Raw genomic sequence first — 23,112 nt, 5'->3', positions numbered from 1 at the left:
TGTTTTAACAACCTCTAAGGCATTAGCAGAGTGTGGGGAGACTTCACTTTGGTCCAATTGTGAATTTTCTCTTTCACATATGGGGCAACAACACAACTAGAAGATAAAAAAAAATTTTAATTGCATAATTACTTGGCTGTGTCTTCAATGGGTTAAAGAGTGCAAAACGTTCAAATGAACTGTTCACTTATTGCTGATAATTTTATTTTGTAATTCCTGGCCATAGATGAAAAGGGTCTTCCTCGCTAACTTCTATTCTTCTTCAGGCTGAGGGAAACACAAACACAGAAATCCCCCAAAATTTATGAGTGAAGAAGATTCTAGAAATCCCCCCCATTCAATATCAGAAACCAAAGCTTTACTTTCCCCTCAAATTTCCTGTGATTTCTTTTTGAAAACCTACATGTAAAAATTTGGTGGGGCGGGAATTACTGAATAACATCTGTCAATCTTGAAACTTCAAAGAGGTGGTGAAAAACCCTAACAATAGCAAACTGGGTTAAAAGGGAGCTTTGGGATGTGGTTTTATCTAAACAGGAGCCACCCACACCCTCTCACAGTATTAACCCTTGGGCTGCTACTAGAAAAACCAACAGCTGTAGGCATACGCACAAACCGGCATCTCCTTTACTCAGAGATTAGCAGGGGGCATTTCTTTTGGCCAACCCCCAAATACACAAAAACTCAGAAATCAAATACTTAGTATGAGCCTGGCTATGCGCTAACAGTTTTATATAATATTTGTATTTAATTGACAGAAAAACCCTATGAGGTGGATATTACTATGATTATAAGCCCCATTTCACAGACAGGAAAGCTAAGGGTTGGATGGATTAAATGATTTCCCAAGATCAGACATTTCGGTAACAGCAAAGCTAGTATTTGAAATGAATTGTCTGATTGGAGACAGACAATTAATCCTGCTCTTAATCCCATGCTATGTTGTCTTTACACTTCACAATGGTGAGAGCCAATTAAGAATGACTTTATAAAACCTCTCAATTTGGTAAACTGGTTGCCTTCATTGGGGGCTTGTCTATCATTTAAGTGGTACTGGCCATTCTTAGATAACGCACCCCAAAGGGCGTGTTCTAGATGTGCAGACCATTCTCTTTGGTTCCTAACTAAGAACCACAGTTGAGTATGTCCCTGCAAATATGTGTCTTTTCCCTGCCTGGGAAGAAAAGTCTTATGTGAGGAAGAACCCTAAAATCTCTCTTGTCAGAGTCTATCCCAGGGCCTACAACATAGGACGCTCAAGATATAATTGCCGAACCATTGGAATTTTTACATAAACTGTTTCCTGGATGTCAGGTAACTAGCGCTCAAGACTTGACCTTCACATTATGCTCCCTTGTTCCATGACATCGAGTCGGACACAGGTATTCTCCACTTGTTAGAAGTTGCTGTTAAGCCACTCGCTCTTACAAAACACTTATATTAGTACCTGTTTTTGCTAACGGCAAGAAATCCGAAGAGGACTGTCACTTCGATGAAAGGAGGCACGAAGAGAAAACGGCGGTCTGTGTCTGTTTTGCAGCGAGCTGTTACAGAGGCGGCGCACACCCCCGCGGCGAGACGGGCCCCGCCCAGCTCCTTCCCTGAGAACTGCACTGGGCATCTGAGCATCCAGCCGCCATAGCTTTGAACTCTGTGAACATCTGTGCTTTATCTCGATTTATTTTGGGCATCTGTTAGCAAGATGTGTCCCACAGTATCAGAAGAGCCTAAAAGTGGTTATTTTGGGGGGTCTGGGAATGCTCAAAAATGTTCCCCAGTTAAATTAATGGTAATCGCTTCTTTGCTTTAAGTCATTTTGGCTTGCGAAAGCTTTCGTAGGAACGCTCTCCCTCTGGAGAGCAGGGGGACACGGTTCTGGGAGGGGAGGATTACAAAGAAGAGTAGAATTTCTCGAAGATTCATAGAAAGTAAAGCTCTACAGTATAATAGCGAAAGTTACTAGCCTGAGCTCCATGGGTAGAATTCAGTAGATCTGTGAATGTAAATGGGCACAAATCACATCTTTTTATTTTCTCCAACCATTAGCTAAAATTTAACATTTCCTATTAGTAGCTGTAGCTATGACTTTGTCACCAATAGAAACCACAGGTATTTTCATGCCATGTTACATTTGTGGCAGATGTCTCAGTGTCTCATTTATACTCATCACTTAGACATTTCAGTATCTTAGATCTGATGCTAGATCCTATCATTTCAAGCATGATTACAGAAGCACATATTACTGTATCACAAATTTATTTTTAAATATATTTGATAAGTATTTTTCAATATGAGTAATTGTCTTTGAAACCCCATGTATTCTATTTTATGCCTTTAAAAACATCCCTTGAGAAGGGGTCCACAGGGTTCACCAGACTTCTTGGAAGTCCATGGCACATGCACAAAAAAAGCGAAGAACCCTTGGCAGAGGGAAGGCACTGGAGCTCCAGTCTCTGCCAGGATTTCCTAGAGCAGAGATTTTGAGATTCGGCTGTGTCTCTGGGAAGTTACTAAGGGAGGAAGCTGGTGCCAATAACAGATCCTCCTGGCAGGATGTGTTGTCTTCCCCCCAGGGGCAACTCTGAACTCTGTCAGAGCTTCTGTCCCTTCTGTCCTGCATGAAGGGAGGTCTGCAATGGAAAATGGTGGGAAGCCCTCCTTTGAAATCCCAACAATAATAAAGATAACTAACATAAAATGTGCTTTATGGAACTAGGCAATTCACTTTATAAGCATCATCTCACTTTATTTCTCCAACAACCAAGTCAGGTTCTATTAATAGCCCTGTTTTATAGAGAAAGATATTGAGCCTTGGTGGATTCTACAACATTCTTGTTTATTTAGTTTACTTAGGAAACAAAATAAAAGTTGTCCCTAGTATCAATTTTCCTGCCAATTTTCTCTGGCACAGCCAAAGTAGAATTGTAGTTGTTAAAGAGATAGGTTTTTGCTCACTATCATATCACTCAGAGCTTGGCACATAAATAAGGAGACAAGTCAAATTTGTTGAGTGGATGAATGAATAGATTTGATGAATCAATCTGATGAGGAATAATTCTGTAGAGCTGACCCCCTCTCCTCCAAAGGCCAAATTCCATGGATGAGCCAGGCTCTCCTCTGCTTGGTAAGTGCATGCTTCATATCACACCAGTCTCCCTGTAATTTGCATATAGCATGTGGGGACTGTAAGCATGAGTACCTGGGATGTGGTATGAAGGAAGGAGCCCTAGACTGGAAATCACGAGACTAAGATCCTATGCCTATCTCTATAATTAATCACCATAAAATCTGAGGCAAGTCATTCAACCTCACTGGGACTCAGTTTCCTATAAATGCTTATGGTTCTTGGTTCCACTTGAGAAAAAAAAAAATGCCTCATCAATAGAACACTTTCGATAGAAGAAACCAGAGCCTCTTGGCAAAATGGCCAATTCTAGGTCTGGGACTGGAAATAATGAGTTTGGAATATTTTGTTACACCACATAAACAGGAAGTGATCAACGACTACTAAGGTCATGACAAGAAGACCCAGGAGTCTTCTTGATGAGATTCTCACTGGCCAAGATAGGAAACTTAGAAATTTAATGAAGATTTTAAAAAAGCAACACACTGGGATCCATTAAGTACGTTTAAGCTTATGATATCAGAATGATTAAAAAACAAATTTACCAACTTCTGAGGATAACAGGATGTCAACTCATTATATGGAAAACTAGAAAATGAAGAGAAACATCAAGCACGCCTCCTGACTTTTTCATCAGAACCATAGCACTGGGTAACCAAAGAGTTGAAGAAAACATCTTTATTAAATTTTTCCAGCTAATAAATGAAAATGAGTTGACAGAAATAGATTATCCTTTTTTAACCCTTAATTAATTAAATGGATCTAGGCAGCAAGTATCCATGCCAACTCATATCACAAAACAAGAGATAATCAGACATCATTACCCTCGATGGAGGAGCATAACGCAACCTATAGAATTGCCAAAGAGATCTAAACTGAGTCTGATAAAGCCTCGGGATTCAGCTGCCAATTTGCAAACAATACAGGGGACAGAGAAATGCAGCGAACTGCACCATGAATGCAATCAGCAAAATCCAGACTGTAAAGTAGTACAGGTTAAAGGGGTTACAATGTGCTATAAGGGGAAAAAAAGGAACTGGGGAGGGCAGTAGATTAACAGAAACTGTAGGTATATCAAATTACCAAAATAATAATAATAATAGTAATAATAATAATAGGTAGGACTAAGCTAGTATCTACAGATGCAAACTTGGATGATAAAGCCATTTAAGGAAACACAGGAAGTGATAATTATAAAAGAAGAATAGTGGTAACTTTGGAGGGAAGGAGGGCTTTGTGATTGAGTTGAGGAACATGCAAGAATTTCCGGGACATCTGACAAAGTTATATTTTTTGGGCTTGGGCAGGGGTTACAAGAATGTTAACATTCACTAAGCAGGACATTTGTTTTATGTGCTTTTCTGTATTTGTATTTTATTTTGGAATGAAAAGAGGTTTTGTTTTTTTTCAAAAGAGAGAAATCAGAAGAATAATTATGGAGGCCATGCCTTGCTCCTGGGCTAAGGATACTATTTTGGATGCTCTTGGAGGAAAAGGAAAGGGGAGACAAAACTAACTTTATTTTGGAGCACCTACTATGTGCCAGAAATTTCAAATATGTAATCTCATTTGATATTCAGAACACCCCTTCAAGTATTTATCCCATCTTAGGGGTTAAGAAATTAAGTTCCTTGTCTGAATATATAAGGACTACTATTGGTCCTTTCGAGGTACGACTGATGCTACAAGAAATGTTCTTGCAATGTGGAAGGAAAGAAGAAAGAAGGGAAGCAGGGAGGGAAGGAGAGAGGAAGGAAGAAAGAGAAATCAAGAGTTATGATAAATCACTCAAGGGCAAATAGGGGAGCCTGTTTCCCCCAAGTTTGAGTGACCCCAAAGCCTCTGTTCTTTCCACGCCACCAAGCTGACTCCCTAGTGATGAACTCCGAAGTCTATTTAGTAATTCTGAAAATCTCCAACCAAATGTGCCCCCACATACAGAGGCCAGACCTAGTTGCAAATAAGGAACCATTTGCAAATGTCAGAGCCTTGATAAATAAATATTTTTTAAAGACAAATGTCAAAGATAAATGTTAGTATGCCATAAAAAAATACAAACTGGCAGAAAGCCTCAAGGGGAAATTTCATGGTATACATTCCTTTGGAGTGATTTAAAAGTAAACAAGTTGCCTAGTAACACACACACACACACACACACACACACACACACGCACGCAAATGATCATGAAAACAGGTTGCTCCCAGCCTCTTCCAAGTCCTTTCTTATGCCCAAATCCAACACTGGTTGCTAAAGTGAATTTCAAACTGAACCACTATAATTCACAGTTTCAAAAAAAAAAAAAAAATCACACAGTAAAAAAGACAATAAATGAAGGCCAACATAGTAAAAAAGCCACTGGTGGGTCAGTTAATGTGTCTTGATAAAAGCCAAATCACCATAAGTGAATTTGAGAGATGGGCTCCTATTTTTAGTATTTGAAGTAGTTTTGGCAATTCCTCCACTTAATGAAGGAGTTTGGGGCACAAATTTATCAAGGTATTAATTTATCCAAGCAATAGAAAGGGATAGGGATGATTGGTTCCTGCACGCTTTAGTGCGTGGGTATACTAATGAGCAACCCAGAGATTCTTGAAGATGATAGTGACAGTCTAACCACTAAGCTTTCACAGGCCAATACCATCTAAAGCAACAGGATATATATGCATCTGGCTGAGATCCAAAAAAGGAACCGGGGCTAAAGAGAGATAGGCTCCGGGTGGGGGATGGAGAACTTCCTGTCTCAAGTCATTCTGTTCATTATAATGTTAAAAAGCACAGCAGTCATTTACTGAGCACCTACTTCATGCCAAACACTGTGTTTTGCATGGATTATTTTGAAATCTTATAGCCACACTGCTAGATATGTATTATTTATTCCGATGCCCTGGAAATGGAAACTGGGAAAATGTACATGAAGTGAGCTGAGGTCAAAGCAGAGGAGACTTGTGTGGTAGGTGGTGATGCAGATGGAGGGGTGGAGTTTCACTGAAGAGGGATGCTTATGGTGGCTATCGGGACCTTCAGCCAGCACAGGGTTCAACATGGAAAAGAGGACAAAAGAGGACAAGAGCCCTGGAAAGAGGACAAGACTAGAGAGCCAAAGAAAAATAGAAGGAAAGAGAGAGTAAATATAGAAGCTGAAATCGACGAAATAGGAAACAAAGACACAAGGGGGGGGCAACAATACCCCAAATTGGTCGTGCGTACTGACTAATACAATACATAAACCTCTGTGAGATTGTTAAGGCAATAAAGCAAAGGCACAGGGGGGGCTTCATTACAGATACAGCAGGGATTCAAAGGATCATGACAACTTTTTGCTAACACATTTAAAAACTTAGACAACAATGGTCAAAATCCCAAAAATATATAGGTGTAACTTACCAAAGCTGACCCAAGAAAAACTGTGAAACTTGAATAATCTCATAAATATTAAAGAAATTGAATGAGTAATTAAATATTTTCTTAATTTCTTATTTATCTTTCTCTTTCTCTCTCTCTCTTTTTTAGCCTTTTCTGTCAAATTAGTGTCTTTGGTATTAACACGTCTGAATACACATCTCAGAATTTGATTTTTGCAGAACTGTCAACCCCCCACCCCAAATTTTCCTACAACAAAAACACCGGTAGAATCCTTACAAAAACGTTTAGTCTAAATCTAATCAATCTGAAGGAAATGAAATCACTATTCCCAAAGACATAGATGCACCCCCATGTTCACTGTAGCATTATTTACAATAGCCAAGACATGGAAACAACCTAAGTACCCATCGATGGATGAATGGATAAAGAAAATATAACGTATATATATATATATAAATATATAACTACACACACAATAGGATACTATTAAGCCAGAAAAAGAAGAACATCCTGCCATTTATGACAACATGGATGGACCTTGAGTTCATTATGCTAGGTGAAATAAGTCACACAGAGAAAGACTAACACTTTATCATCTAAGTTATATGTGGAATCTAAGAAAACAAAAACAAAACTAAACTCATAGATTCACAGAACAGACTGGTGGTTGCCAGAGGTGGGGGTGAAGAGGTAGGAGAAATGCATGAAGGTGGTCGAAAGGTACAAACTTCCGGTTATAAAATACATCTGGAGGATATAATGTACAACCTAGTGACTCTAAAAATCCAGTATTGCATCTTTGAAAATTGTTAAGAGAGTAAATCTTAAAGTTCTCATCACAAGAAAAAAATGTTTGTAACTATGTGTGGTGACAGATGTTAACTAGACTTATTGCGGTGATCACTTTGCAATATATACATACAATGAATCGTTATGCTGTACACCCGAAACTAACATAATGTCATACGTCAATTATATCTCAATAAGCAAAAAGAATCTCATTAAGCAGGAACCATCAGACAAATCCAGAATACATGAGCTGGCCTGTTCCAAGTCAATGTCATGAAAAACAAGAAACACACAGGTGAGGCAAAACAACCGCATGCAATGGGCAGTCCTTGACTGGATGCTGAATTTAAACAATAGTAACCCCAGAGCTTGGGGGAAATTTAATATTGACCATAATATACACAGACGCGCGTGCACATGCACACACATGCTGGCACAGAGAGAAACGAGGGTGTGGTAAAATGTTAACACAGGGTAAATACCGAGAAAGGGAAAGAGTATACAAGCTCACCCTGCACAATCCTTTCAACTTTTCTACAAGTTTAAAATTTTTTTAAATAGAAAGTGGGGGAAAAAATAACCCCAAACACTTGAGCAACAGTGTTCCCCCCGAAAACCCCAAACACATACCAGTCCCGGATGAAGCTGACAGCCACCAAACTTGCAAGGAAGAGGTCATTTCAGTTTTACACAAACTCTTTCAGAGAATAGAAAAAAATATACCATGGCTCAATTCATTCTATGAAAATAAGTACAACCAAAAGCAGACAAGAAGAGTATGAGAAAAGAACATTACTAAACAATCTCATTCATGTACCGTGATTTAAAAAAAAAATTCTAAATAAATAGTAAGCCAAATCCGTTAGACAACATAAAACAAAGATAAGACAGCAGGACCAGGTTACCAGGAAAGCATCTCTTAGCACTAAAAACAAACAAAACAACCCACTATCATTTACCACATTAATAAATTAAAGGAGAAAAACTATATGAGATCAATTCAGTGGACACAGAGAAAGTACATGATGACGTTAAACACCTTGATAATAAATATATACCAATGATCTTCAACAAAGCTTATTTTAAGGGGAAATGTTAGATGCATTTCTTTTTTTAAAAAAAGATTTATTTATTTATTTGAGAGAGAGAGGGAGAGAGAGCAGCGGGAGGTGTAGAGGCAGAGAGAGAATCTTACGCAGACTCCACACCAAGCCCAGAGCCCGACGCGGGGCTTGATCTCATGACCCTGACATCATGACCTGACCCGAAACCAAGAGTCAGAAGTTTACCTGAGTGAGCCACCTAAGTGCCCCTAGGTGCACTTCTTTTAAAAACAGGAACAGGATGCCAACCATAGCTATCTCTGCTGAATATGAATTGGAGGCCTAAACAGTATAGTGAAACGAAACGGAAGACTCTGCATTACGATATAAAGAATTTTCTAACTCTACAGCTTCCTCTAGCTTAGTCTTTTACACCTGGTCTCAGTGACTCTTGGTCTCCATATGTCCCTGGCTGGGCTAGCTCATCTGCTATATAACCAGATGCACTGACATGTGGCTTCTTTTCTGATGAAATAATATATTTGTGAACGATGATATAGGTATCGGGAAGGACAAGAAGTTCACATTGTTAAAAGTACTCTTATATCTAGTCAAGAAACTATTATTTCCAAACAGACCAACACTAAGTTCATTTCGTTGAAACAGCTTACTTGAGGATTTTTATCCCAAGTCTCCCTCTATAACCCAGAGTCATCTTTCTTTGCCACGCTGTTTTGTTTGCTGCCTGGGATTTAAGGTCCCTTGGCATTCCTTAAACCATTTAGTATATTCTGAGCAGCCACTACATTTAAAACCCTGAAGTCCCTGCTCCTCTTGGAAGAGGAGTTCTCTTGATTCTTCTAGGACTAAGTAATGTACTAATATCTTCGTGCTACTTTACCTTCCAACCGTAGTATTTCTAAACACCACATTGAGCTGAGATCCAGTTTCATGACTTTTTCAATGCACACGGAAAAGCTGACTTTCTTGGCAATTTGCAGCGAAATTAATAAAAAAAAAAACTAGCTCTAGATTCAAACTAGTAACATTTTATCAGGCAATAGGAAGCTCCAAAAACAAAGGAGATCCTGAGATCAAAAAATTTACAGATACCGTTCTGTATATTTAGAAGCAGTATAACTTGGTTTTTAAAAAAAACTTTGGAATTCAATTTTTAGATCTAGCTTTGTTTCTTTTTCCTTCCTCATCTGCATAATGAAGACAACCCGGGACCAACCCCACTGGGGTTCTTATAAGGCTTACAAGAGGTATTTGTCAAGCTCTTAAATATTTGTCAAGCTCTCTAAGGTAGAAAACACTCAAGAAATGTTTGTATTATTTTGTGATAAACCCTAACAAAAAATAATTCTTAATAATAACGTATTTCACAGATTTCCAACCAGAAAAAAAAAAAAAAAAATCCTGATCTGGTGAAGAAGCATTAAAATGTCACCAGGTATGTGGTTTGATTGCAGTCTTATTGGCCTCTTTTATATCATGTCCAATGATAATGCTGCTTTTAGAGAATCCATTTTCCCCGTGACTATCTGAGCTGCAAGATTCTCTTTCTTGAAAAAGTGAAGCAATAGCACCTTGTCGGAAATAAGTTTAAGACAGCATAGACTTTAAGAGTTTGAAGTGAAATAGCAACTCTATAGTAGAAGGCTCATTTAGGGAAGTCAGGAGGTCGTCTGGCTATCCTGGGAAAATGGAGGCATGTGCTTTTTGGTTTTGGACGTCGTCCTCCCCAGGACATAACTCAGTTGAATGAAGCCTAATGAAGCTGGACCCAGTTACAATAAAGAAAATGACGAAAGTGAACCAAAGATACTGATATCTCATATACATTCACTGAATATGTTTCACGTATGTTCATTCAACATGCAAAGCAAGTATTACAGAGCCACGGCTGTACGCTGGGACCCCCAGACAGTGAGATAAAGGCTTTCATAAGAAGCCCAACAAATTTTCTCTCTTGATTCTGTTATATCCCATATGCTTATCAGTTTTCTCTTGTTCTTGCCCCATCTCACACACATACACACACACCAAGCCACCATATTTTACACACACACACTCACACTTCCTAACTCAGGAGTTCTAATATCTTATCAACATTTTCTGCATTTTTAAAAATTCTGGTGGCGAGAAGTCCCCATAGCTCAGTGGTTAGAGCACCGGTCTTGTAAAAATGTTGGTGGCATGATACAGAAAGAATCTCCTGGCACTCTGCTGCTCAAAGAGTGTTCCCCAGTTGTACACCCAAAACTAATGTAGCACTGTGTGTCAACTATACTCAAATAAAAAAGTAAAAAACAAACAAACAAAAACAAATGTGTTCCCCAGACTAACAAGCTCAGCAGGGTACTTACTTGAAATGCAGAATCTCAGCCCTGTCCTAAATTCCTGAATCAGAATCTGCATTTTACAAAGTTCTCTAGTTGCTTCATTTACACAGTCGAATTTGAGAAGTGGGGCTTTAGCAAACATGGACCAAGTTCCTTGGTCCTCTGCCATAAAGAGGATTCCCTCTCGCATAGAAAATTCATTGGGGACCTGTCTGCAAAGCCCTCGTAGAATTGTATTCCGTGCTAGCCGGTGAGAAAATGGTCCATTAGAATTTACGAAATCAACCGCAGCAGGAGTGCGAAATGAGATCGGACTCCTCATCCATCGTCTCAGCAAAAAGCAAACAACTAAACTCAGGCAAAAAACAAGAAATCATTTTAATTAAACAACAGAAGGACAGTGAGTTTGCTGGGCATACAGGATTGTAAAATTTAGCTTCCAGAATACTGACAGGACTGTTTGACATTCTGGACAGACTTTGAGGATAATTTTTTCCAAAATAATGGATGAAGTCTTTCCTCCTGTCCTTGTGATTGCTTTATTCCAATTATACATATTTCAAAACTAAGCCATTCCCTAACCTTTGCACCCCATTCCATTGTCTACCTTACATTATTTCCTTCCTACCTTTCTCCCCAACAAAAGTACCTTGCAAGTAATCCAGTCTGGTATGACAACCTCTTCTGGAATATTCCTGAGATCAAAACTCTGGCTGAAATGTTACAACAGAGGGACCGCACTTCTCTTTAAATCATCCCATAATCTAATCCCAATAGATCTAGCTATAGATCTATTAGGATAAAGTCCAAACATTGGGATATTTACAAATTTACTCTTTATATTAGATCAAATGTGGCCTCCTGCTCATCTACTTACTGGTTTTCATGCTGTTCTCTAAAGCAAAAGACAACAAAATGGCTTCTTCTTCTGTGGGATTGATGACAGCTCTTAAACACTTGGTGAGCATTTCATCTGTTTCCCTAAATCACTTATTTTTCAGGTTGCACATCTCTGTTTCCTTTGATCGCTCTTCAAAAGACTTATATATCAGACTCTAAAGTTGGCCTGCCCAGCTTATAGCAGGCACCCCCTAAATGCCAGGCCCCTTTTCTAAGTGTAAAGTGATCTATTCTCTGAAATCATTCTTGCTATTCCAGATTCTCCATGTTTCGCCAGACCCAGCCACCATACTTGGAATGTAATCTGTGTAGCAAAGATTACATTGGGACTCTCGCCGGCCCTTCCGATTAGTGCAGTTGAAGACTATTATTGGTTGGTCAGTTGGTTCTGTTGTTTTGTTTTGATACTCTTGGCCAAATCACCCTCAATTCAAAATGACCTTAACTCACTTGTAAACCCCAGGGTCTTTATCACATGAACAGATGCCAAGCCAGCTTTGGATGAGCTACTGTTCTGCAATCAATCGCCTAGAACTATAGGCCTGACTTTCCATGAATCCATTAAGTTTCATATCACTGGTCATTCCAGGCAATTAAAACCCTGATTCTGTTTCTGCTGTAGTAGGCATTCCTTCCATTGTGCTTATCATCATTCGTGTTCCTCCTTGGGATATAGATTCTTGCTACTTTTGTTGCTGTAGCTTTTGGAGGGCAACCAACATAATAGAGAGCGAAAATCATGCCAGACTTTGCCCAAGAAATGATCACATGTCTTACGAATGCCTGTTTCTCCACCAACAGAGCTGCAGCCTGACCACTTAACTTTGGTTTTGTTAGGCTCCCCCACCTGCCCTCATTCTTCTATTCTTTTTAGGGCTGCCTATCTGGATGACATCTTCTTATTCCATCTAGGGGCCCTTCATGCTCTCATAAAACCTGAAAGCAGAGATATAGTAAGGTATTTCAATATCTTCTCCAACAGGGAGGCCAGCCCACTTTAGAAAAGCATGTTAATTATTCCCACTATCGATCTCCCTTTGGCCACTTGAAACACATCCTTACTTCTCCTCTGACCTTCCACGTGAACCATAGCTTGTCGCAGATCCTCCTGAGGATCTTTACCTCCTGCGATTATGCACACTGCCTCCCCTCACTTGTCTTTGCTAGAGCAGTGACACTCCAAATTTGCCATCTAACCTTCCAGTCACACTTTGAGGTTTAACACAGACCTGCTCTGAATGTAAAATTTCATCAGTTCTAAAACCACGGATGCCTCCACCCAGTGAGGAGGCACTTGGCCTTGTTCGGAAGCAACTATTATAAGCTATGAAAAGCACAGTATCATCCTGTATTAAAGGATCCTATTATTCCTCAGGGATGTGGTAATACAGGTAAATTTTTTTTGGTTGTTCTTCTCCTCCTCTAATCTAGAAGGCTGAATTTCAGCTACATCCTGTGGTGGTTGTCATTCTCTAATTGTTACCATCCTTTTCCAGGTTGTGTGAGGAACATGATGAAAAATATAAAAATATTTGGCAGAACAAACTGTCTTGAGGTCACTGGTTCCCAACATTGGCTGCATATTAGAATATCTTGGGGAGTTTTTTTTTTAAATCCTGATACCAGGCCTCTGACCAATTAAGTCTGAAACTGCAGGGCTAAGACCCAGTTAATGAGTAGTTTTTAAAGATTCTCAGTTGTTCCCAAAGTGCAGCCAAGGCAGAGAACCATGACTTCAGCTGGATGGGAAAAATAGGTATTCGGAATAGGATGGGACCTGAACAAGGAAGGAATGGAAGGAATTTTAATGCCTACATTTAGGATCGACTGTTCTTGACACTGGAACAGCTATATCCTAATGAGGGAACACGAGGTATATTTTTTTCAAAGTAAAAATATGAATTATGTCCTTGAAATGATGAAATGTTACAACAGAGAGACCCCACTCCTCTGTAAATCATTCCATAATCTAATCCCAAGAGATCTAGCTGTAGATCTACGAGGATAAGGTCTAAACACCGGGATATTTCAAAATTTATTCTTTACATTAAGTCTAAGTGGCCTTCCTGTACATCCACTTACTGGTTTTCATGCTGTTCTCTAAAGCCAAAGATCAACGAAATGGTTCCTTCTTAATGACTGTATAATGACGGCTGGTAAATTTGATACTCTGCATAATTAGCACCGTGCAGGAGTGATTTCAGGATCAGAAAAGGTTTTACAAAAGCATGTCAGCCAGATGTCCAACTGGTGGGTTTAGTGTGAGTGAAAATGAAAGTCAATTTCATGGTGGTTAGCTAGCTCGCTGGTGTTTTTCCACTGGTGGGACACTGGGACACTTGTAAAGTAGCAAAAGGGTCTCCGTGGACCCTTCTGCCATCACTCACCCGTGTGCTGTTTGTGGAACACGAGGTGGTCATGGGGGTGAGGAGAGACTGCACATGTACCACCTTATCAGGCCAACTGTTTAACTGGTCACTCATATCCAGTGGCTGGGATTCGAGACAGATAGTGTCCTTACTGGATTCCACTCTGCCATGATTCACATCAAAATGAGGTTCCAGCGTGGAAATAGTCACAACAGGCAACCACATGTAGCCTCAGAGCATCTTTGTTTACTGTGCTGCTTAGGAAAAAAAAAATCTACAGAAGCGAGTTGCTTTGCCTGGAGACGCCACAAATACATCCTAAGCTTCACTCGACTGAGTCACGATGCCCTCTGGCATGTACGATCTTTATTATTTCCTTGGCCAGACACGGGTCATATTCACAGATTCAGAACATGCTTTGTAACCTAGCCCATTCACAACCCAAGGCCCCTTCAGGCCTGAGTCATCACCTCAAATAACTGATTTCTCTTCCCAGGAATGAAACCAGGGACTTCCATCCATAATTTTCTTCCTCTTCTAACAACTCTTCGCAACCATATTTCCACGCTTACTTTTGTCTTCTGCATTTCGACCGGAAAGCCAATCTGGTTTGTTTCTCCTAAAACAAAAACGGCGAGCCAGCTATTTTGAGTAGCGACCGCACAGTTCAAAGGCAGCGCACCCAGAAGTCCCACAGCTGCCAAAGCACCGCTTATTCTTCGCATTTCTTCCACGCAAGAGCTAAGAGTTTCCCCAAGAAGCCAGTTCCGAGATGCTGGGACAGAACCAACACAAAGTGGGATTTAAGAGAGAGTGGGCCACGCTCCCAGTTTGTCTCTGACTCAGAAACCAATACGAGTCAATACAGTGCGGCAAGGCATGTGATCAATACACAGAGTGGGTTTGCGGGATGGCGTGAGGCCACGTGATTAAGGTCACGATAGGCCCAGGGGGAACCAGCTGGCTGAGATGTTCTGCTAGCAAGTTAAACATAGACAGGAAACCGCGCGTCTGATACTGTAAAAAAAATCATTTGTCTTCCTGCCAGAGTTAGGCCTGCAAACCAGAGAGGCTGTTTTCATTTAAAAGAAATTCTACAATGAGAGAGGAAGGAATGAAACTCTGTGGCTACTGGGAGCCCTTGTCTCCTCTCCACTCAGCCTCTCAGGTTTAAGGGCATGCTAACTGCAAAAGTCTGCACGTAGCTGGGACGTCAGCAATGAACGCACACTAGGCGGCAGCCGACTTCGGGAGGTCTGTTTCTCTGTTTAACCACATGGGTTGAACTTGGAGTCAGAAGTGGTTGCTAGAGTCCTCGTGTCTAAGTTGACTACATATAATTGATGTATTTACTGATAGTTCCATCCTGTTTAACAAAAAATATTCTCATGTAACCTATAGATAGGTATAGTAGGGACGGAAGACAAGAAAATAAAAGGTGTGGGGGGGGTGGAATGAAGATAACAAGAAGATAAATGTGGAATACAAGGCAAGCAGTGGTGTTGTCAGGAGCCACGTACTTGCTAGAAGCATGACTTAGTCGGTACTGAAGGGGGATGTACAAAAAATATGATCTACGTCACGGGTTGAAGTCTGTTTTTGTAAATGAAGTGTTATTGGAACACAGCTGCATCCAATTGTTTATACGCCGTCTCTGGCTGCTTCCACAGCAGAGCTGAGTAGCTGGGACAGGGAGAGGCTCTAGGGCCTGCAAAACCAAAAAATATTTACTAACGGGTCCTTTAGCAAAGAAGTTTGCTGACCTCTACTCTATATGCTTCAAAGTGTCCTTAAGGTCAGAAACGAACAGGACGCCATGAGGGAAACACTCTTTCTAAGGGGGACAGCTGAGAGAAATTTCTCCTGGCTTCCTCACGGATAGAAAAATTCAATGCAACCGTTTCCCCAACAGCATTCCTCACAGTGAACATTTCCCCCTGATTTCACTTCTTAAAGCTCCTTGCTCATCTGGCTAAATCCAATGTTAAGACATTTGAATCTAGGGGAGCAATAGTAACTATTTACAGCCAAAGTTTATTGAAGACTTACTCTGGGCCACGTACTACTTCTAAGTCCCCTACATGAATAAGGTCACTTATCCTCATGAGAATCCTGTCCAAAGAAGCACGATTTCTATCCCTATTTTTCAGAGGGGAAAACAGAGGTGGAGTGGTTCACTCAGGGAGAGTTTATGAGTGGCTTAGTGGGGATTTGCACTCAGATCATCTTACTGGGGGGGAACCATGAGCTTCTCAAAAGATGAGCATCCTGCTGGCCATCCTTTACGTTATAAACATCATTTCTCACAAGCCCGTGAAGAATGTCAGCCCGAGGCTGCACGTCTTGCCAAGGATTTGCTGAACGGTGAGTCTGTACTTCAGCGACCAGTCCTGTGCCCACAGAACAGGCAGCCTCTGAGGCGAGGGGTGCAAACCGCCACGGGTGTAAGCCTGATGAAAAGCATACAGCCCCCCACCCGACCTGACTGTGGAAGGGTAAGGGCATTCCCTGAAGAAGACACAAGATTCTCTGGTTCTCTGTGGGCAAAAGGTGAAGAACCAACTGTGAGATCTTGGGAAACTCATGTCACTCTCTGGAGACCCATTTCTTTATAAGTAAAATGAAAAGTGTAGATGAGCTTATTTCATGGGACTCACTTCAGCATAAAAAATTATGAGTCCAGAAAGGCAGGAAATAACAAGTGTTGGCAAGGAAGTAGAGAAAAGGAAACTTTTTTGTACCCTTGGTGGGAATGTACATCAGTGCAGCTGCCATGGAAATCAGTATGGAGGCTCCTCAAAAAATTAAAAATAGAAATACCATATGATCCAGCAATCCCACTTCAGAGTAAATAACCAAAGGAAATGAAAACAGGATCTCGAAGATCTATCTGCACTCCCATATTCACTGCCACATTATCCACAATGGCTGAGATATAGAAACGACCTAAGTGTCCATTAATGGGTGACTGGATAAAAAAGATATGGAGTACACACACACACACACACACACACACACACACAATGGAGTATTACTCAGCTATAGGAAAGAAGGGAATTCTGCCATTCACAACAACATGGATGGACCTTGAGGGCATTAGGCTAAGTAAAACAAGCCAGACACAGAAAGACAAATACTGCATGGTACCACTTACATGTGGACTCTTAAAAAAAAAAAAAAGTCAAACTCATAGAAAGTAGAAAAGTAGTTGCCAGAGGCTGGAGGGTGGGAGAAATAGAGAGAGGTTGATAAAAGGGTACAAACTTTCAGCTATAAGGTGAATAAGGTTAGAAGATCTAATGTAAAACACAGTGAGTATAGTTGATAATGGTCTTGTATAATCGAAATTTGCTAAAAGAGTAGAATTTAAATGTTCTCACACACACAAATAAATATGTGAGGTGATGGATGTTATTAACTAGATGACAGGAATCCCTTCATAATGTATGTGTATACTTTTTAAAAAAGATTTATTTATTTACTTGACAGAGAGAGAAAGAGAGCACAAGCAGGGGGAGCTGGAGAGGGAGAAGCAGACTCCCCGCTGAGCAGGAAGCCCGATATGGGGCTCTATCCCAGGACCCTGGGATCATGACCTGAGCCAAAAGCAGACGCTTAACCAACTGAGCCACCCAGGCGCCCCTGTATGTGTATACTTTAAATATCTTACAATTGTATTTGCCTATTATACCTCAATAAAGCTGAAAAAAAATGCTAAAACATGATGTCAGAAAAATAATAGATTTCTACAGGTGCCCGGGTGGCTCAGTCGGTTAAGTGTCCGACTCTTGATTTAGGCTCAGGTCAGGATCTCAGGGTCGCAGGATCAAGCCCTGCGTGGGGGGGCTTGTTTGCTTGGGATTCTTTCTCTCTCTCTTTCTCTCCCTCTGTCCCTTCCCCCTCTCTAAAATAAATGAATGAATCTTAAATATATATAACTCTAGGAAACAAGACAACATATCTGCAAGTGGTTAGTACAGGTGACCAATCTATCATAGATTCTCAACCAAGGGCAGTGATCATCCCTGCTGATGTTCTAATTATTCTATGAATTTCCAGAGCCTTGGCCTTGGACAAGGTGTCAGCTTGCTGGCTCTTCAGTTAAGGAAGGGGCTGGGTCTCTGCCTTGAAACCATACTTTTCAAAGTTCAGGACTTGAGTTTAATGCTAATTCCCTTTCCTGCAGAGCCATGGTGCCTCTCGATTTCTGGAATGAGCAGTTCAGCTCCAAGTCAGGGGGAAAGGTGGGATGGCCAGGGGTCCAGTCATTGGAGGCTGGAAGCTCCTACAAGTTACCTTCTTGCTTTCTACGTACCCAGCTCCAGCAGATGATCAGAGCAAACAACTAAGGAACAAACTGATTCAGGCAAACTCTTTTTTTTTTTAATTTTTTTTTAAATTTTTTTTTAAATTTATTTATTTGACAGAGAGATAGCACAAGTAGGCAGAGCAGTAGGCAGAGCAGCAGGCAGAGGGAAAGGGAGAAGCAGGCTCTCTGCTGAGCAGGGAGCCCGATGAGGGGCTCGATCCCAGGACCCTGGGATCATGACCTGAGCCGAAGGCAGCTGCTTAACCGAATGAGCCACCCAGGCGCCCCAGGCAAACTCTTTTTAATGTTACTCTATTACTTGGCCAGGGCTGCCCAGGGCTACCAAACAGCTCCTCAGTAGACCTAATTCAGAAAAACATCTTAAAAGCATCCCTAAATGTCTTCTTGCTTTGGGAAATTTAGGGGACAATCCCACAGACAAATTAACATAAATATTATCATGGAGGCCAAAGAAATGTTACCTAAAAGGTGCTTGATATCTACATGCATCTGCTAGCTCAAAGTCTGTGGGGTATATAAAAGAATGACCTTTACTATAACTGTTGAAAGTCACCCACATTTCACTGGGGAGTTCTGCTACGTGATACATGAATGGACTGAGTACAGGATCTTTAGCTCATTTCTAAATGACCAGGTTTTAGACCAAATGTGTTCCTCTTGGGCTGATTAGCTCAGCAAGTCACCAGCATGAACTTAACAAGACCCATCCCTGGTTCCATGCCTAGCTGGGTGAGCTCACACCAGTGCTTTTCACCCTTCAATGCGCAAAGAAATCACCAAGGACATTGTTATAGGGCAGATGATGGTGCGATAGGTCCAGAAGGCTGCGTACATCTTACAAGCTCCCTGGTAAGGCCACCACTGCTGGTGAGCCAAGACTTTGGGTATGAAAGGTTTTCAGCATTCAGAAGACTTGTGCTCCTCGGCAGTGTTCCCCTTCCCCAGGGAGGAAGGAGTAAGACAGAAGGCACCTACTGTGTGCTGGCTACTGAGCCGGGCTCTCCCAGCATCACCTTCTTTACCCCCCACGGCCAACCCCGGGGGCCATAGGTCCCACTATCAGCACTAGGGGGTCGACAGTGGCACGGCCATTCAGTGAGAAGGGCGCGGGGCCCGAAGCAAGGTTTCTGCTGAAAAAAAGAGTGAATCTCTTTAGCAAGGACAGTGTGATTGCCCTCATCACTGATCTGAGAGGCACTTGTGAGTCTTTCCAGTTTTATTTAGCTGCCTCTTGCTGTGATTCTGAGTCAAAACAGGAACAAGGTGCCTCATTTGACATATCATCCGGTGAGGTCAGGGATGTGGTTAGCTGTGATTAGAAATCCTAGACTCGACATTCTCCCCTCACCTCTGTGAAGGCGTGTGGAGGATGAGGCACAGATACCCGGCAGGGTCTGAATGCTCTGCGGGCACGCCAGGGTCGAAACTCAGCTATACGACCTCAGCGCCGCATGGTCCTGTCCACGGCTCACGCAAAAGTCCCAGACCCTGTACAAAGAGCCCACAGAATACTAGCAGCCAACGGCGACTCCTCACGCTGGACTGGGCACGGATGCAAATGCTCTACATGCACCCATCTATTCAATCCTGACAATGTCATGACACCCTCACCACCCCCCATTTCCATTTCACACACGAGAGGACGGAAGCATGGAGACACCGGGTAACTGGCCCAAGGTGGCAAAGTAGCAGATCGGGCCTTCAGTGCAGGGAAAGCCATCTCGGGCTCTCACTCTTGACCAATTACACGACACTATTTCTCTCTTTCCCAAAACAGCAAAAGTCATCTTGCTCAGGGCTCCGCAAATGAAGGGTCTTTACTGCCCTTGGAAACCGTTGATGGAATGAATAAAACTGAGTGGTTTTGTTTGATTCTTAAAGGTTCAGTGGGAGATCAATAACCACAGAATGTCTTTGCAAAGTGGATATGTCATCTGCAAGTAAAGAGAGCAGCTGTTGGCTCCGGGGTCCCTCTTCCCGCATGCTATGCTCCGGCTTGGAACCTGGCAGGTCTCCTCTAACGAACAGTTGTCACTAGGCCATCAATAAGGACTAACACAAATACCCGCTCTTCTAGCTGGAATGTGAGGTCTGAGTGAGTCCAGGGGGCAGACCCTGACGCCCCGGAATTCTACACAACACCTTTTGGCAAGAGAGAGGATCCATTCTCTCTGAATGTCAGCTATCACGAATAATAGCACTGAAAATAAAGTGCATTTAAAAAGAAAATCTTGTGGCTCATCTTTTTCCCTTAATTTTTTTTTTAAATTACTTATTTTAGAGAGAGATTGAAATCATGGGAGGTAGGGGCAGAGGGGGAGGAAGAGAGAGAATCTCAAGCAGACTCCCCCGCTGAGCATGGAGCCCAAGGCGGGGCTCCATCCCACGACCCTGAGATCATGACCTGAGCCGAAATCAAGAGTCGGACGCTTAACGGATGCTTAACGCCACCCAGGCGCCCTTTCCCTCAAATTTTTAAGAAAAATGGAAGACGTAAGTAATTATCATTCGCTGTGCTTGCAGATCAGAAATCTGGCAACAAGAACAGAGTACTGTACTAATAAAAATACAGCATGAAACACTTTAGAGTGTTTGTATTTGACATCTTATTTGACTCACAGTGGAGAAATAAAAATTGTTTCAAGAGATTTCATTCCTCAGTGTAAGGGATAGATGGTGGCAATGAGAGGGGAAGTGGGTCCCCAAATGGGGTGTTTTAGGTGGGGGAATTATCCCACTGCAGAGAAGGGAGATGTCTAAAAAGCAAACATTGGAGCATTTTAGGAGACTCTGAAGTCATCCCGCAACTGAGGCATCAGCTGCACTGGATTTCCTGAGCTGTACAATGAGAAACTGCCTTTATGCTGATTATCCCGCCTCATAGGGAAAGAAATAGTCTGATAATGAATAAGAGGGAAAATATAGACATGGGCCCATGATTATCACCTGAGTTGAAATACACTGAAAACTGAAGTCATGCATATCTTAAGAGCTTATAGTAATTGTATATATCTATATCTATATCTATATCTATATATCTATATATCTATCTCCAACTTACAGGCCATTTATTAACTTTTGTCCCTTTAGACAAAATAACCTCTTCCATTGTGGATAAGCCAGTACGCAAAAGGAGAGAAAAGTTTCATGGATGGTAATAAACTTGTTTGGATATTCTGCTATTAGAGATTAATTCCTTTGGCTTAAACTGGAGTTCTTTGAAAAGGTGAACTACTTGGGGGAAAGTTAACAGGTTAAGTCAGGATATCAGGTGTTACCATGCTTTAGCATGATTTAATATAGTTACATCTTCCCTCCTAAGTCGAATTACATAAGAAAAATGCAAGAAATGGAGTATATAGGATGAGTGATTTTAGAAAGTGTTGTGCTGACAAGACGAACATGTCTGACTTTGGACACTGAGAAGTTAGCATTGGTAAGGGGTTGGACAAGAAGAGCAGGGAAATGGCAGGAGGTGAAGGACACAGAGAGAGAAAAAGGTGGGTCAGCAGTGGGGGCGGGCACCAAATACAAAGCATGAGACATCATTTTCCATAGTTGGGATACACATAGTAGCAGGGATAGTGTGTTAAGCCCAGAACTTATGTTCTAAACGAATCTTTTTTTGAATCAGACCTCTTTTTGGGCTAAAATAATCTTTCCCCACTCTGAATTTACATTCCTAAAACCAAGAGAATATTATTTTCACTATCGGACTGGCAAAATTAAAAGGCTTATGATCTCCAGTGTCAAAGAAGGGATATGGAAATCTGTATACTCAGGTATCTTTGTGGGGAGGAGAATAGTTTAGTAGTGGTTATCCAGATTTAAAATGTGTATAACTTCTGATCCAAAATTTCATTTCTAGAAATGAAATTCAAGTCTTATTTTGCAGAAATATTAGCACAAATGTATAAGACACTTTTACAAAGATATTCAATGTAGGAAAAATGGAGACACCTTAATAATCTACCAACAGGGGAATGGTTAAATCAGTCAGAGAAGATAATCCATATTATGGAATTTCTAGACAATAATTAAGAGGCATGTAGTATATCCAAATGTATTGTCTTGTTTAAAAGGAGGAGTAAAAGTGGTTGGGTGAAAAAAATATTATCAAATAATATTTACTGTATGATCAACTATTTGCACTGAGAGGTGGATGGATGTACGGATGGATGGACAGATGGACGGATAAATGGATAGATGGGTGGGCAGATGGCTGGATAGATGGATGGATGGATGGATGGATACATGGATTGAAGAAGGGAAGAAGGGAGAAAGGGAGGAAATAGGGAAAGAGAGGAGGTAAGGAGGGATAATATAAATGAATAATAGAAGTATGCATCCAACAAACTATCCACACTGGTTATCTGTTGGGTCGGGAGTGAGGGGATGAGGCTCATGTACTTCCATTTAAAAATATTTACATGTTGGACTGTTTGAATTTTTGGTAAGGAACATACACTATTTTGTAGTTGAAAATCACTGAATAATGTTTTAAACTGAAGAGCAGTGTGTGCCCTCCTTTCAAGCTGAGCGAATCCTGAATTGCAAAGATGGAGGCTAGCATCTAACCTCGCCTTTCACTGCCTCCATGGGTAAACCCTGGCTCGTTACTTGCCCTCTGCATTTTAGTTCTTCTCTCAGATGAGAGTATTAACAAGTACTCTTCAGACAAATCCTAAGAACATGTACACAAAACCATCTGAGTTCATTCCAAATAAGTCTCCCTCCAGTATCCAACAGCCTCCTCCAATCTCCAGACCGGCATTTCTCAAATTTGAGCAGCATCAGAATCCTCTGGAGGGCTTGCTCAAACACAGACTGCGGGGCCCGCACCCA

The 23,112-nt window shown here is 41.3% G+C and overlaps 1 protein-coding gene across 1 annotated transcript in view; it reads right to left on the bottom strand.

Annotated features, from left to right (window-relative positions):
- The window catches only part of TGFBR2 (transforming growth factor beta receptor 2), an 88,760-nt gene that overhangs the window by 24,343 nt on the left and 41,305 nt on the right, over window positions 1-23,112 (bottom strand). The window lies entirely within an intron of this gene.

The sequence above is a fragment of the Halichoerus grypus genome, chromosome 1 (assembly GCF_964656455.1).
Source record: "Halichoerus grypus chromosome 1, mHalGry1.hap1.1, whole genome shotgun sequence".
Classification (NCBI taxonomy): Eukaryota; Metazoa; Chordata; class Mammalia; order Carnivora; family Phocidae; genus Halichoerus; species Halichoerus grypus.
Note: the sequence above shows the minus strand (reverse complement) of the source record. Positions and strands in the feature narration are given on the sequence as shown.